The following is a 13,334-nucleotide window of genomic DNA, read 5'->3' on the forward strand; positions in this document are numbered from 1 at the left end:
TCCTCTGTGGTCCCTCAGTTCTATTCTACTGATGTCCCTTCTAACAACTGAGTCTGTTTAAACGCTTGTCTCTTTTCATTCTTAGGATATGCTCATTCCTTCCGTTAACTTCCTTCTTTATGGCTCCGTTCTGATTTGAGATTATGGCTCCCCGTGGGCCATCCCCAGGCTCACTCTAGCCCTGTGCCTCCCTGTAACTCCACCATGCAGCCAGTCAAGACCGGGGTCTGCTAATCCCTCTGTAGAGAACCATATCTGCTCATTCCAATACGTTAAGATTTCTCCCTCTGAATTACAGGACATCCATCTGTGTGACTTATCGCTTGTTGCCACACCTGTCACTCAACTTGCACGTTCTCATTGCTCCAGTCAAGGCAGCCCTTCCTGGTCACCAAAAGTGACTCTTCATTCTTTATCTCATGTACTAAGAGGAAGAGGCATTGGGGGGTGGTCTGTAAACTTTGTGATTTTAAACTGCTCTTCTAACCTCACCCACACAGGAGCACACGGGTATCGGGGACCTGTGTGGCAAAAACCCAGGATGGTGCACTTCTGTTAAATGACTCACACCTCATCTGAATGAAGGCAGAAAATCAAAGTGGGGAGAGGCCAAAAGCCACTTAGTACCAAAAATATTAGCATGATTATTAGAAGGCTGATTATTAGTGCTCAGAGCTGAGTACCAAAAGCTCTTCACAGTTTCTAACAGTGTTCACCAACTTACAGGTGGAATATTTTACTTACTCAGGGAGAGCACCTGGAACACAAAACAGACATGGTGTCAGCCATGATGGATTCTTCGCTGCGAAGAGGCCTCCACACGCAGGGTGACTCACTCTTCTCATAGGACCCTTTGGCATAGGGACATTGTTCCCATATGAGGTGAGACTGATGCTCAGAAAGGTGAAGAGACTGGCTCAAGGTCATACTGGTAAATGTCAGGGTCATGACTCAAACCAAAGGCTTTTGTCTTCAAGTCTGCTTACTTTCCGGAACTTTCTAAACCACAAAACCTTTCCTTAAAGGTCTCATGCTTGGATGACAATGAGCTCTCAGCTTCGGGGTATGAGAACCCAGATAACATTATCAGCACTGTTATTTCAAGGGCTGGTCTGGAGGAAGGAATGGGCCTCGGTGTTTTTATAAAAGCCTGGCTAACGCCAGCTCTTGCTCCTTCAGGCCAACTGACATAATGCCTGGTGCCTGGCCATAGCTTTCTTATCATATGAGGAAGAAGCCACACGGCTGTGATGACGAGAAATGTGGTAACAGAAGGCAGGTGGGTACAGAACCAAAATTGTTAGGTTAAAAAAAAAAAAAAAAAAAAGATGCTCTCCTGACCCACCTGTCTTTGCAGCACCTGTTTTCTAGTTCAGAAATGTTAAGAAAATGGTTTGTGAGGGGTAGGGATGTCGAAGGCTTGTCTCTCATGGGCAAGGCCCTGGGTTCGACCCCCAGCTCTGTTAAAAAAAAAGATATATTTTGGGGGCTGGGTGTGGCAGTGCGCACCTGCAGCTCCAACTACTAGGGAGACTGAAGATGGAGGGTCAATCAAACCCATGAGTTTGAGTCTGGACTAGGCAACACAGCAAGATCCCAGCTCACAAATAAACTGCCTGCAGAGACCCAGCCAGCAAGTGGAAGGACAGAGACTCGAGTTCGCCTTCCTTCAAGTCCTGGTGTTCGCTCCCTGTTAAGGTTTGGACCTTGAATGACCCTGAAAGGCCCATGGGTCAAAGGTCTGGTCCCCAGGGTGGCACTAGTGGGAGATGGTGGCGACTCCTGGAGGAGAGCCTTAGGAGCAGACCCTTCCATTATTAGGAGCATGTCCTCAAAGGGGCCTGTGGGACTCTGGAACTGTCCTGCTCTCTCCTTTTGGTTTCCCAACCTCTAGGAGAAGGGCTTTGCTCTGCTATATGCTCCACATCCATTGCCATCTGACAGCCCCATCAGAGGCCCAAAAGCGATGGGTCCATCTGATTTTGGACTACAATACCCAAAACAGTGAACCAAAGTAAAACTTTTGTCCTTATAAGTTAATTATTTCAGATACTTTGTTACAGTGACAGAAAGCTAATACCTTCCACCCTTACAAATCATCCTCCATACAGCTCCCAGTATAACTGTCTCCAAAATGTATACCAGACGATTCGATTCCTGTTGAAATTGGCCTTCTGTGGGTAGCATTCAGAATAAAATTCAAGCTCCCAGGCCTGGTTCTACCACATTGGTTCTCATACTTGATTGCACACTGAACTTCTTTGAAGGGCTTGTTAAAACCTATGTGGCTGGCCCATCCCTGGAGCTTCTGATTCTGTAGGGCTGTGGTATGGGTCTAAGACTTTGCATTTCTAATACAATTCTAGGTGGTGCTGATGATGCTGGTTTGAGGACCTCATGTTGAGAACTCTGCTTTGAAGCTGGGCATGATGGAGCACACCTAAAATCCCAGCAATTTTGGAGGCTGAGGCAGGAGGTTGCAAGTTGCAAGGCAGCCTGGGCCATTTAAGGGGACTCTGTCTTAAAATAAAAGATAAAATAAAAGGAACTGGGGAATGTAGCTCAGTAGTAAAGTGTGCCAGGGTTCAATCCCCATTACAAAGTATGGAAGGAGGTGGGGGCTGGGGAGAAAGGGAACTGTGCTCTAGAGCATAGAAACTTCTGCCCACGTCTCTTTTGATCATGGCCCCGCTGGTGATGCCCACTCCGGACCTCAGTCCTGCTCTAACAACATATCAATTTGTACTTGCCTCAGTGTGTTGTACCTATTGGTTCCATGTCTTAGGATGCTTTTCCCTTAGTTCTTGGCCAGTTTGGTTCCTTCTTCCCATTCACAATCATATTAAGTGTTGCCTCTAGAATAAAGGCTTCCCTGACCACCTAACCCACACCACTGCCCCTCCCCTACTCTTCAGGGTCTGCCTCTCTGCTCACTCCCTGTGTCATTACATTGAACATCATTAGGAATTCGTTGGCTCATGGCTATGCTCATTGATTTACTGCCCGTCTCCTGCCATTGGACTGTAAAGTCCTCAAGGACTGAGACTTGGTCTTGGTCACTGATATCTTGTTTATCTTGGCCTTGTTGAACAGTAGCTGGCACTGCCGGTTAAGTGAACATGTCTCATCTTAGCTGTAATGGACAATGCATTCAACAACAACAACAAAACCCTTCTATATTTTCTAACCTACTCTAAATTTTACCTAGAAAACTGCATTTTGTTCTTTCAGTACTTTATAATTATAAACGGATGTAAATAATGCTGCCTTTGATAAAACAAAGTGCATATCTGAGTCACTTAAGGGTCCATTGAACTCAATATTATTTAACATTGCTAAGCTGTAATTATAGTTTGTTGTAGCATAATAACTTTAACAAAATAATTCATATGCAATATCATGTGTGATATACAGACATAAATATTTAAAAATGCAATGGTACCCCTAATTATAATATTCTGTGAAAATTTTTATTTATTTATTTGTTCAAACCTTTCTGCATAAATAGATATTTTTTGGTAGTGCTGGGGATCCAACCAGGGCCTCCCACACGTACCAAATGTCCTAACACTGAACTACGTCCCCGTTCCTTGTATTTGTTATTTTGAGGCATGTGAGTTTTACTAAGCTGCCCAGGCTGGGCTCGAACTTGAGATCCTCCTGCCTCAGCCTCTTGAGTCCTTAGGTTTACAGGGGTGCACCACAGTAGGGGGCCATGAACAGACTTTCAATTCAACCGGATAAATCCTCAATATCATTTCCCACCTAGGAGTGATCAATAACTTACTCTTAGATTAGCATAAACCATTTTCTAACAGATAATCCTTTAATCCAACAGTTCTCAACCTTAATTGATATTAAGATTGCCTATACGGATTTTTTAAAAAAATAATGCCTCATCTCCAAACCAGAGCAATTAGATAATATCTCAGGAGAAAGCAGATATCAGTATTTGTAAAAGCTCCCCAGGTGGTACAGACAGATAATATGCGGGGGAGGCTGAGATTTAGGAAAGTGACTGGGGCCCAAACCTCAGTCTTGAGTTGATCTCATATTCCCACGATAAGAATTAGGGTAATTCACCACAAAATCTTGCTATAAAAATGTTTGGCATAAACCCCTCTTCATTTATATATATATATATATATATATATATATATATATATATATATATATATTTTTTTTTTTTTTTTCCTTCTTCCCTCCCTCCCCCCCTCCCTTCCTTCCTTTCTTTTAAATGTGGTGCTGAGGATCAAACCCAGGGCCTCAGGCTTGCGAGGTTGAATGAAAAAGACCATGAGGACCACATTCTTCAATCCCATGGGGATACCAAGAGTCACCCTGGGACTTGAGGATGGAGGTGAAAGAGGCACCCATTTGCTCATCATCTTAGATGGTTTACTGAGTCAACCAATTTGCTTTCTGTTGAACTTATTTTTAACTCATACTGCTGTGAATTCTATTATAGGCAAACGTTTCTCAGGTGCTACAGAAGACACAATGGTCCTATCATTTTTGGTTTTAGCTTTTTCCCATTTTAAGGTTTAAAAACAACATAAGTGCTTCCATGAAGGTACCCCTTATCCTGCATTATCTTTGTCTTGTAGCACTCAGCTTCCTGGGCCAGAGATTCCAACCTTGGGCTGAGAATACACTTCAGTGGTAGAGCACTTGGCCCAGGATTCAATCCCCAGGACGAGAGAGAGAGAGAGAGAGAGAGAGAGAGAGAGAGATCCTTTAATTCATTCCCATATTCAAAAATTCCTTTACTTCTCTATGTATTTGACCTACTACTGTCCCTTGTCCACAGGTGAATAATTAGTTCCATTACCGGCTGTCTTGCCATCTTTTCAAACCTTAGTCCAGACTAGAACTGGATATTTAAAACAAAATGAAAAATTTTGATGTCACTTTAATCCCACCTTCGACCCTACTTCTACACTCCCAGACTAATGACACAAGGAATCCATCATGCCCTGTTTGCATTCGTTATCGCGGCCTTACCCCTTCCCTGCAGAAAACCTAGCAAAAGGTTCCCTTATAGCTTTCAGGATTCAGTGCCAAAGCACTGGGCTGGAAAGTAAAGCCGTCTACAGTACAAGCCGTGCCCTGTTCTGCAGCTTCAGCTTCTGCCCTCCACCACTTACTCTCTGCCCCAGCTGGACAGGTCACTTCCCCTAGTGTAATGTCTGGTCATCACAGAGACACTTGCACAACCTTTGGCCTGGCCCTTCATCACAGCTGTGTTTTGAATGGTTAATCAACTTGTCAGTCAAGACTCAGTCCAAGAGAAACTTCCTCTCTGATGTTCCCTGAGTTAGTCTCCTCAGCCTGCTGCTCCTTCCTCTCTTATAAGACACACATTCTGGGCTGGGGATGTGGCTTAAGTGGTAGTGTGCTCGCCTGGCATGCGTGCGGCCCGGGTTCGATCCTCAGCACCACATACAAACAAAGATGTTGTGTCTGCTGAAAACTGAAAAATGAATATTAAAAAAATTCTCTCTCTCTCTTAAAAAAAAAAAAAATAAGACACACATTCCACCACCTTCCTCATCACAACATGGTTGTGGAGAAGAGAGAAGGGGTGGAAGTGGAGGGTGTCAGGGCCACATGCTACATGCCTGGAGTTTCAGACTGAGAAGCCTGCACTTAACCTTATCTCCCACAGAACATATAGACCCTCTGGTTTTTCCTGCATTTTTCCAGCCTCTTCTACATTTCAACATTTGTCTGGACCCTCACTTTAAATGTAAAGTTAGGGGGGTTTTTTGTTGTTTTGTTTTAACAATAATTAAATGTTTTGTCTACTTTTAGGTTGATTCTACAAGTTGAAATAGTAACTAACATTATCATGATGATAGCTCTGTATGCATGTTTTTTAAAAATTATTTATTTATTCCAATTTGTTATACCTGACAGCAGAATAGATTTTAAGTCATATTACACATATAGAGCACAATTTTTTATGTCTCTGGTTGTACAGAAAGTAGAGTCACACCATTCATGTCTTCATATATGTGCTTAGGGTAATGATGTCCATCGCATTTCACCATCTTTCCTACCCAGGTGCCCCCTCCCTTCCCCTCCATCCCCTTTGTCCTATATAAAGTTCTTTCATTCCTCCCATGCCCCACCCATCCCCATTATGGATAAGCATTCTCATATCAGAGAAAACATTTGGCCTTTGTTTTTTGGGGGATTGGCTTACTTCACTTAGCATAATATTCTCCAACTCCATCCTTTTCCCTGCAAATGCCATGATGTTATTCTCTGTATGTATCTTTATATTCTTTTTCTTTCCTTATTTTATTTTCCAGATCTGGGATTAGAATCCAGGGCCTGGTGCATGCCAGGCTAGTGCTGTACCAGGGAGCAACATCCCCAGCCCCGTAAGTATCCTTTTGTGTAAATAAAAGTAAAGTGGTACAATTCTATTCTTACTCTTTAAGCTCAATATTCTAACCTTGGGTAAAAATTAAATTACCCAAACTTGTAAGTACAATAACAAGATTACTATGTATTTTTTTTCAGTTATACTTGGGAGCACTGTTTAAGAAAATCACCCAAGAACAAATTACATCTATAGAAAAATGCACCTTTGACTTGCTAATCATAGTTAGTGCCCACATCCTTTGAACTTAACAGTTAAGTTGAAAATGTTTCTTTGTTGTTGATGTTATTTGTTTTGGGTTCCATGGAGAGGCAGATGATATGCATCTAGTAGAAAAAGACAATCACATAATAGGTCATAATGGCCCTCTTGGGCATTAACAAGTTTTGTATGTAATTGACAAAGCTTATTTCAGCTTTCCTTTCCTGACTATATAAAACTTGTCTTCCTTAAGTCCTCCTACAATTGACTACCTCCTGCTGGTGTCCTCACTGAGGAGTTAAATAAACCTTTAAATCAAAACACTTTCTTCAAGGGTTGTGTTTTTAGTCTTTTGAGAATTATATTTGGCAAAGGCTTTGCTTCACTGATGCACAACCTATGGGATATAAGCTGCTGGAGGTTTTTACCAAGGTGTTCCACAATTTGCTATCAGTTGCTGAGGCTGGCCTTGAATTTGCAATCCTCCTGCCTCAGCTTCCCCAATTGCTGAGATCACAGGCATGCACCACTACTTCTAGCATCAATTTGATATCGGGACTGCCTTGTACCGAGGCCAAAGTTAGCCTGCTCCATTCTGGGCCAGGATTTCTTTAGGCTCTTGTACTTTGATCCTCTGTCTGGCAATTACAAAAATTGTTTCAGGTTATACAGCAGCAGTTGTAAGCACCAATTTCCTCCACATCTGTGGGTGTGAAAGGCAGGAGCTTGTAGGGCAGAGGTGGGAGGCTAATGTATAAGGAAGGTTTCCCCAGTGTTTCAGAAACATCAAGGACTGAGCGTCTGCACTTTTCAGACTAGAAACAAAATGAAGTCACTCACACTAATGGTTCACATCACCAAATGAAAACTAGGTTATTACCTGACCCTCCATGAAGTCAAGAGAGAGAGATAATAGGCACGTCTCCCAGAGAGGTCATTTTCAATTGGAAAGGTAATGAAATTCCCTTTGTTTTAATCCTTACATAAAACAGGGATGCTGATCAGAGGGAGAGAGGAGGAGAAGGAAAGGAAAAATACTGCAGAATGATATTGACCAAATTATATTGCCATATAGTGTACATGTACGAATATGTAACAAAAATCCCACTATATATATATATATATATATATATATATATATATATATATCTATAATGCATCAATAAAAATATGGGAAAAATCATCATGCTTCATATTTAAATTTGGTAAAATTTGCTGTATGTGTGTTATTCAGTGATTCTTAAAAATTAAAAATGAGAATAAAAGAGGAAAGTCAATAAAAGGGATGTGAAATTACCCAATCAGTTATTTTTCCATTAATTTTCTGTCTTCCTCTAGCGGCTTTACAAGGAAAGCAACTTTTAAATGACTGATTCATTTTCCATTCTTTGTTTCTGGTTTTCTTCATCCATTTTCTGTGTATAAAACCAACTTCATCTGCTGGGCTCCTTGGAACCCTTGTTCTATTTTATGGAATGATGTGTTGCCCGCTTCTAGAGTCAAAAGTAAAGCTGGTTTCAGCAACTCGGGAGGCTAGGGCAGGAGGATCTCAAGTTCGAGGCCAGCCTCAGCAACTTAGTGAGACACTGTCTCAAAATAAAAATACATATATAAAGGTCTGGGGATAAAGCTCAGTGGATAAAGTGCCCTTGGTTCAATCCCCAATACTGTAAATAAATAAATAAACAAATCTAATTAAGATTTATTGTAATTTTTGTACTTGACATTGGAAAAGGACTTGTCAGCTCACCTCAAATACAATAAAGTCCCATGAGTGAGAAGAAAAGGTAGCCTGAGCTGGGACTTGTACTATGAGGAGGGGACTGGTGATAGAGGTAAATCTTCAATAAAACACTTAATCTCTGTTCTGGCTCCCACTGAGAAGAAATGGCTGGGGAAAACTATAGATTGCAAGGAAGTGATCTGATAATGACCTCTTTGCTTTGGGAAAGGAGGATGGTAGTTTTAAACCTGGTTATAGTTTGTGGTGATTATCTATCTCATCCAGGCATATAGCTATGTAAATTGAAATTTAATTAAAATGAAATCATATGAAGCTCAGTTCCTTGGTTCCACTAGCCACGTTTCAAGGGGTAAATAGCCAAGCCTGGGTAGTGGCTGCTGTCATGGGCAGCACAGGTTCAGATCAGGTCAGACACTGAAGAATGTTCTGCTGGGAAAATGCTGGCCTAGGACAGGAGCCTTTTTCTTAAGGATAAAGCTCTTTTTAAATTTTGTCTGAGTACACATATTACCCTACAAACTGATACAAGAGGGAAGAGCTCAGGAGAATATGGAACAAAAGTCTCAGGTTCAAGGAGCCCAAAGGGCTCAGAATTGAGAAGGGACTAGAATTTTTTTCCTTGGCTTAAGAGGGAAACTATTATGGTTTAGATACAGGAAGTCTGCCAAAACTCCTGTGTGAGAATATTTGGAGGGGAAATGATCAGATTCTGATGGCTGTAACCTCATCGGGGGATTAATCCTCTGACATGGATTAAGTTAGGTGGTAACTGTGGGCCAGTGAGGTGTGGCTGGAGGAAGCAGGTCACTGGGGTGTGCCTTTCAGGTTTGTACTTTGTCCCTGGTAAGCAGAGCTCTCTTTCTCTGCATCTTGGCTCTCATCTCCTGACCTTCTTTCCCCATCCACGCCATTCCCCATGGTGTTCTGCCTCAACTTGGGCCCAAAGCTATGAGGTGAACCAACCATGGACTGAACCTCTGAAGCTGTGAGTCAAAATAAAATTTCCCCCTTTAAATTGTTCTTATCAGGTCTTTTGGTCACACTGATGAAAAAGCTGCCTAAAACATAGTCTAATAAGGAAAGTAACTTGGAAAGCAGAGTGGTTCCCTAGCATGTGTAGGGCCCTGGATTCAATCACTAGATCACAAAAAAAAAAAAAAAAAAAAAAAATAGTTTTGCCTTTGCACAACCTGTAATTCCAGCAGGATTAGGGGAAAACAGGTTTGGTAGTGGCATGCAACACAAACCGTTGTATATGTAGTGTCTGAAATGTTGTATATGTAGTGTCTGCCTCAAAAGAATTCCTCAGTAATACAGAAAGAACAAAATAATGCTTGAATGCAATACATGTGAAAAAAAAAAAAAAAAAGAAAGAAAAGTATCCAGCACAGTGAGGCATCCCTGTAATCCCAGTGACTACAGACAGGAGGAATTCAAGGTTTGAGGCCAGCCTAGGCAACTTAGCAAGAATCTGTCTCATAAGATAAAAAGGACCAGGGATATAGCTCAATGGTTGAGCGCCCTGCGGTTCAATCTCCAGTACTACCACTCAAATAAATAAATAAATAATGTTAATTAACAAATAAATATGTAAACAGTGGCTATTAAACACTTGTTTTTCCTGATCTGGTAAGTGCTCACCCACAGCATAAAATAATTCCTTGCATTCTTAAGACAAATATGAGGGGTATAATTAAATGTTCATCTGCTAGGTCCAGTGAAATGATAACATTAGTTATTACCATATGGTACCCACACCATAGATGCTTTGCACTTATGCCCCTTCAGAAGACAGTCCCTTTGCTCTGACACTCAGGATGCTTGGGTTTTGTTTTCTCTAATTCCTGTTCTTTCCCCAGGCTATCACTTGTCATCTCTTAGTGCTATTTATGCACAAACTATAGAAACACCTTTTGTGGTTACATTTTTACAACTGAATATTTGAATGGCTCTGTTCAGTGAATTTCATGTTTTAAGATTGGGAAATAACAAAAGTTGGCCGTCAACCAGCTTGAAATATTATTTGACCTTTTGGTTTGAAATATTATAGAAAAGAGAAACGTTTATAAAATTAAAACTTATTTACTTGAAATCCTGGTGAACCGCACTCCATAAAGTTGAAAGCTTAGCTACATGACATTTAATACTTGTCCCAGGTTTCCTTCCTCCTAACTTTACCTGTTTTCAGAGGAACCTGCAAGAAGAGCAAATGCCTTTGGAAGCACAACTAACCAGCATATTCTAAATATCAACTGTGCCTAGGTTGGGTATCACTATCACCAAGATGACAGCGTACGGAAAAAAAAAATAAGTTTAACTTTATGAACGTATCTCTTTCTATAACATTTCAAGGCAAAAGGCCAAATAATAACAACAACAAAAAAAAAATAAATAAAAAGGATTCAAATGTTAAACCAAAGTTCATCAAATCATATTTCACTTGATTTACAAAGAAAAGTAATTTTTCTCTGTGTTTGGACACATTAAAGTAGGAGAGACACTCAGCCAGTGTTTTTATTTAGTGTTTTCCAAATGATCTCTGAATTATTAGATGCTATGCAGTATTTTCAAAACTATCTTATAGATTTCAAAAGCCTGGAAAATTGTCTTAGGAAACTGCAAATCTTTTATGTCACTGAACAGATTCTGGAAAAAAAAAAAATTCGCACACCAGCTCATACTAAAGAAATATGGCCATTGATGGGGTTCAGGAGATGTTACCCCAAAATATGGCACTTTGGCACTTGAGACAACAACAGTAGAAGCAGGAAGGTCACTCTGGCCTTCCCCTCACCATCCTCTACCCTGAAGCAACCACAAAAACCAAGCTGACCCAGAGGGATCCTCCTTACAGCAGGGGGATGTTCTTTGAGAACCTGGGGACACAGAGAAGAATCTGAACAAACATCCTGCAGTTGCTAAGTTCCTCCCAGTATATTATTTGATCACATCCCCTTTGTCCAGTCATTCTTCTGTATGTCTATCCAACCAGACTAAGCAAAAGTATACCCAGGTTTCCCTGATCCTCTGAATCTTCATTTCTGAAGGCGCCCATGTCATGCAAAATATTAAATACGTTTGTATGCTTTTTTTCCTCATTAATCTGTATTTTGTTTTAAGGTCTCAGCTATTGCCTAGCAATGGGTGGGAAAATATATATATATATATATATTTTTTTTTCCATACGCTGTCATCTTGGTGACAGTGATACCCAACCTAGATACGGTTTACCTGGGAGAAAGACTTGAACATGCTTCTCAATTAGTTTTTGACCTTCCTTGCCAAGTTGTATATAGTGAATATAAGTAGCCAATGGAAATAATTTACTTTGAATTATGTGTGAACTATATATAATGATTGATCGTGATCATTTTATTTAAAAATATTTCATGCAGTATACTCTGATATTTTGAATATGTTGATGATCAGATCCACACATGGGATTGTCAAGGATTATTAAGACGTCTCTCCCATTTCAGTTATCAGAAAATGAATAGTCAGGGGTACAGTTCAGTGGTAGAATGTTTGCTTAGCAAGTGTAAAGCCCTGGGTTCCATTCCCAGCAAAAAAGGAGAAAAGAGAGAGTGAGTCATGAAGAGAGGGAGGATGGAAAGAAGGAAGAAAGGAAGGGAATGAACTAACAAAAACCAAAAACCAGACAAGCTTAGAATGAATTGTGTGCAAGACCCTTTTTGACACTAGACATTGTCAATGTTTTACAGTTACAGACATTCAGCTACTTACGGATAAATTACTGAAAGATAAGTAAAATACTGTCCTTGAATTCAAGCAAGGGAGAGTACAGTAGGAGAGACAGAAATATTAAATAAAATGCAAAGGAGGTGAAATATGTGTTGGGGTAGGTTAGTGGTAGGACAAATGCGATATCTCTTGCTGGATGGGTCAAGGAATATATCCAGAAGTGAAAATTTCTCATCTGAGTTCTAAAGGATGAGAAGGAGTTTTCCAGTAACAAGTTTACAAATAAAACTAATAAGAAAAGAAAAGAACATCTCAGGAGGAGAGAGAGCAACATACATAAGTATGTAATAGAAAAGTTTATGAGGGAATTATATAAGTGGTTTGCTAAGGTTAATGGAGAGGACGTGTATGAAACTGGAGGTAAACAATTCTGTACTAATTACACAGAAGGCAAATTATGCAAGGCCTTTGGTTTATTGAGGAGTTTTCTTTATCCTAGAGTGGAAAAGTCATGAAAGCTTTTTAAACAGATGAGGAACAAGATGACTAGGTAGAAGCATATTATTTTCTTCCTTCTTATAACAAAATGAAGTTAGCTTTTATTTCCTGTTGGTGGCAACGCTTCAGATACATGAATAGGTGTCTCTTTAGTATTTTATTTCAATACAAGGATAGTGACCACATCTTGCTCACCTTTTGCATTCTCAAATTTGTTTACTTAAAAAGCAGCTATCAAGCCAGGTGTGGTGGCTCACATTTGTAAACCCAGATCCTTCAAGGCTGAGGCAGGAGGATTGTAAATTTGGGGCCAGCCTGGGCAACTTAGAAAGACTCTGTCTCAAAATAAAAAATTAAAGGGGCTGGGGATGAGCCTCAGTGGTAGAGTGCTTGCTTAGCATATGTGAGTCCCTGGGTTCAATGTCCACTATTAAAAAAAAAATAAAAATAAAAGCAATTAGCATATATCTACTATGATACATGCTGGAAAAAACAAGTCAACAGTCCTCAGTCATGTCAGTTTCCAGAACCCCTCACAGAAAGGTACTTTCTGCATCTGACAATCAACCTCAAGGACAGCTGGCTAATCAGGCCACATAAGCATCTCATTGATATTTTTCTTTTTCTATTTTCTTTCTTTCCATTTTTTTCACACTGTATTTATAGACTGAATCCAGGAGGCTCTATCTACCACTGAACTACATTCCCAGTTGTATTTATTTATTTATTTATTTATTTATTTATTTATTTATTTATTTATTTTCATTTTGAGACAGGGTTTTGCTTATTTGCCCAGGC

The 13,334-nt window shown here is 40.3% G+C and overlaps 1 protein-coding gene across 9 annotated transcripts in view; it reads right to left on the bottom strand.

The window, feature by feature from the left end:
- The window catches only part of Plcb4 (phospholipase C beta 4), a 375,572-nt gene that overhangs the window by 139,971 nt on the left and 222,267 nt on the right, over positions 1 to 13,334 (bottom strand). The gene's annotated exons all lie outside the window — the stretch shown is intronic.

This window comes from Callospermophilus lateralis, chromosome 3, assembly GCF_048772815.1.
Source record: "Callospermophilus lateralis isolate mCalLat2 chromosome 3, mCalLat2.hap1, whole genome shotgun sequence".
Classification (NCBI taxonomy): Eukaryota; Metazoa; Chordata; class Mammalia; order Rodentia; family Sciuridae; genus Callospermophilus; species Callospermophilus lateralis.